Genomic DNA, 4648 nt, shown 5'->3' with positions numbered 1-4648 from the left:
AAATACAGTAGCAAACATAATTAATACATTAGAAACAGATCTCTCTGTGTGTATGGGAAGGAAAAAAAAAAAACCTGAACACTTCATTAGACACTGCATTTGAGACATAAAGATTAGTTTTCCCTAGAAAGTATTTGAATCTGTGTCTTGACTACTGCCTGACCTCCTGGTGCCTGGTGCTTTACTCAGAACACCTCCCTGATTGTTCTCCCGAGACACTTAGAATCTTGCTTGCGAATCCACAGAATTTATTTCTGCTTGCTCGTTTCTCAGAATGCCCAACAGACATTGTTTACACTTTGTTACAGGCCCAGCCCAGAAACGTTCCCTCAGTATCTCCTCCATGTGATATTTTGTTGTGTTCCCCAACTGTGTAAGCCTTATGGTGTTGTTCTCAGGGAGAAGTTGTGAAGGGTTACCGTATCAATAACACCTTTGGATGCTGGATGGATACAGAAATTGTGGTACATTTACACAATGGAATAGTACTCAGCAATTAACAACAAGGAAGTCACGAAATTTGCAGGCAAATGGTGGGATCTAGAAAAGATCATCCTGAGTGAGGTATCCCAGAAGCAGAAAGACAAAGATGGCATATACTCACTTATAAGTAGATATTAGACATAAAATATAGCATAAATATACTAATATCTGTGCTGTCTATTCTTAAGGAGGGTGAATTTTATGGAAAAATTGCAAAGATGCTTATCATGATTATAATTTTCTTCAGTAAATAAAAATTTATATATATCCTGATTTATTGAAAACTGTATATTCCACTTATTCCTCCTTTTACAACGAGGCAGAGAAAAACCCAGAATAAAAAGATTCACAATTAATTTGGCCATGGTAATTATTATGTGTTGAATTTAGAAATATTATATGAGTGCAATAATATTTTAATTTTGAAATATTTTACATTGTTTGCTTATTTATTTACAAACATATTCAGTTTTCTCTCAGAAATCATTTCTATTTGTTTTTATTTTGATGTAACGTTTTTCCATTCTAACATTTGAAATTATTTGGGGATTAATTAGCTTGCTCAGTAGGTAAAAGCACTGTCTATGCTTTTTTCAAGACTTCTGTTCTATATTTGAACACACATAGCAAGAAACTCTCTGTAACTCCAGTTTCAAAGCCTTCTTCTGGCCTCCATGGTACCAGGCATATCCTTGGTGCACAGAATACAAGCAACGCAAGCACCCTCACATAAAATAAATTTTAAAAATTAAAGGATTTGAATTTTATATGTACATCATGTAAAATTAGTAATCTTGAGACAAATATCAGCTTTTATAACTCTGATTATGAATGTTTGAGTACTTTTTTATTTCCAGAAGACATGTCTCCTTTTCCTTTAATGTATTGGAGTTGATGATTAATGAAAAGTAAGTTTTGCCAAAATAAGAAATGATTTTATTAAACCAGAAAATATGCTTATTTTATGTAAGTATATTAATTGATAATATTTTTGTGAACTAAAAATCCAAATCAACTTCCCCATCAGGTTCTTCCCTATTGGTTTTCTAATGTATTTCTAGAAGAAAGAAAATTACATAAATGAAATTCCTAATATGGTCTATGTTTTATGCTTTACATTTCCTGTTGAGGAAACTAAAATGAGAAATTAATTTCTTGGTTGTAGTCACACGCATAATATGGATTAGTCTGGGTTATAAATACGTCAAACTTAACATAGCAAGTTCCCCAGTTGTGCTAAATTTTCTATAAATCTTGATTTCACTCCCTGAAAACTTTTTTCTATACAACACTGTTTTAGCTTAACATTTTGCTTCTTGAGTATCTCAGCTGATGTGAAGGGATTCTATTATAATACTGGGACATACATTTATGAGTCCACTTCATAGTGCCTAGTCTGAAACTCCCTACGTAGACTAGGCTGACCTGAAAATTGCAGAAATTCACCCACCACACCTCAGCCTCTTGGGTACTAGGATGTGCCATAATGACATAATGGTATGTGCCATAATGACAGGCTCCAAACCTTTTCTTTTTCTAAACTTCAAATAATATAATTTACAATTATATTTTTGGCTAATTGAAATATAGAAACCTTAAAATAAAATAAAATGAAGTCTTTGTCAACTCTGACAAATATTCACTTTCTTCTAATTTTCAACACTCAGCTTTATTACTCTAACCCCATGGTAAGCTATGGACTATGGGTACTCTGTTTACTTTTCATTGTTCAAGTCCTTTATAACCCCATTTCTTTTTCCTCTGTATATATTTTGTGGTTTACAGTCTTTCATACCTCTTCTCAAGAAGTCATCAATTTTTGTTGACAGTGACCTGACGTTTTCCAAGTCCTTTGCTCTTCCATCCCTGATATGACGCAGAGTCATTCCATGTTCTCAAATCTCCCTCACTGTTCTTACTCTCAGCTTTGATCTTACACTTTTTAAGGACATAATTTCTTCTTCTTCTTTTCTCTTCCTCATATTATTATTATTATTATTATTATTAACAATTTATTCACTTTGAATCCCGGGTGTAGCCCCCTTCCTCAACTCTTCCCAGTCTCATCCTCTCTTCCTCTTTCTCCCCTATTCCTCTGCCCTAGTCTACTAATAGGAGAAGTCCTCCTCTGCTACTGTCTGACCCTAGTCTATCAAGTCCCATAAGGACTCTCTGGATCCTCTTTCTCTGTGGGCTGACTGGGTTTTCCCCACCAGGGAGAACTGAAGAAGTGATCAAGGAGCCAGCCACTGAATTCATGTAAGAGACTGTCTCTTCTCTCCTTACTAGGGAACCCACATGGGATACATTTGGTAAGGTCGTCTAGGTCCTCTATATGCATGGTCTTTGTTTCATGCATCAGTCTCTGCAATCTTCTCTGGGCCCAGTTTTGTTTGTTTGTTTGTTTTCTGTTTTTTTTTTTGTTGTTGTTGTTTATTTTTAACTTTCTTGGTCTCCTCATGGGGCTCCTTTCCCCTCTTGGTTAAGGACATTTTCTTTAAAAAATATAAAAAAGAGGGACAAGAAGATGAGTTCAATGACAACATTTCTTTATGATGTTAATTAACCTTATCAATAACATCCTTGGCTCATGTGTCTATCCATTATACTTTTACTTTTTACTGTTTCAAAAGATCATTTTGTTTATAAATAAGAATAAAATAATAACTTTAATAAGAATTAAACAATAACTAAATCTTTTACTGAATCATTTTTAATATATCTACGGTCAATACACATATTACTATACACGTGAAGTCATTTTTAGAATGCCTCTTTGTTTCTTTCACTGTTCCCTCTTTTCTCCTTTAGAATTTTGATTAATGAAAGGATAAGCTTTTCCCAACTCTCCTGTTCATACAGCTACAGTCACTGAAGCCTCCAAATTAAATTCTCACTTCTTTTTATCATGTAAATTCCTCAATCAATGTCATGGAATGCTTACATATTCCAGCTACAAAATTACGTTTTGTTCTATTTGATCAAGCATCAAACCATAATTAAATGGATGACTCAATCCTTTGAAGTTCCAGATAATTACAACAGACACTCTGTTCACCTGTTTTCCTTGGCTTCCTTCCTACATTTTAATAGTTTCTGATCATCTCCATGACCACTGTTGAATCTGACAGTGATAGTCTTTGGCCATTTCTATTTGAAAGCTGTACTCACTCATTTGATGCTTGCATTCTGTTCATGACTAATTGTTCTAATTAAATATCTAAGCCCTCACTTGCGTTTTTTAACTTAGATTCACTTTTTTCCTTTTATTCTTTTTTTCATTTTTAATAATATTTCATTTACTTTGAATCACCCCTCTAGTTCCCTCCCTCCTTCCCTCCCAAACCCTCCCTTACTCCCTCTTCTCCACACACTCTCCTCCCCAATTCCACTGGTAGGGGAGGGTTTCTTTTTCTTCCTTCTGATCCTAATCAGTTAGGTCTCATCAGGAGTGGCTGCATTGTCTTCCTCTGTTGCCTGGTAAGGCTGCTCCCCCCCTCTGAAAGGCAAAGAGGATGGACACCAGAAGAAGAAGAAAACAGGAAACAAGTTAGGAGCCTCCCACAGAGGACCTCTGAAAGGCTCTGCCCTGCAGACTATCAAAGCAGATGTTGAGACTTATGGCCAACCTTTGGGCAGAAAGCAGGGAGTCTTATGATAGATTCACTTTTTTTTAATTTTTTTTATCAGTTACATTTTATTAACTCTGTATCCCAGCCGTGTCCCGATCCCTCATTCCCTCCCAGTCCCTCCCTCCCTCCCTCATAGATTCACTTTTAAATGCCTTTAGCGCTCTAAATCTCATATACAGAGTGTTGTTTCAAGAATGCGTTATTTCAGTGTACCATTACAGCTTTCATTCCCCTGCCACCATATCTGTGTTTATAATGTCTAATCTAAACACATTGCCAATATTATGTTCATAAATTGTTTTACTGTTTCCACTTACACATTGTCAAAGACTTTCCATCCCTAACTAAAGGACAAATCTGGTAATGACCTCTAAGGTAATACATAGCCTCTTCTATCTATTCTCCTGTGGCCATAGTCTAGCAACACTTATCTCACTGCTTTTTCCCCATGCATACCAAGAAAACTTTTGGATTTGCACTCATGCAAAGTATGAGTACATTTTTCTTTTAGCTTCTTTTAAGATTTTCATTAT

The sequence above is a fragment of the Meriones unguiculatus genome, chromosome 3 (genome assembly GCF_030254825.1).
Source record: "Meriones unguiculatus strain TT.TT164.6M chromosome 3, Bangor_MerUng_6.1, whole genome shotgun sequence".
Taxonomy (NCBI): domain Eukaryota; kingdom Metazoa; phylum Chordata; class Mammalia; order Rodentia; family Muridae; genus Meriones; species Meriones unguiculatus.
The sequence above is the reverse complement of the archived record's forward strand: the minus strand, read 5'-3'. Positions refer to the sequence as shown.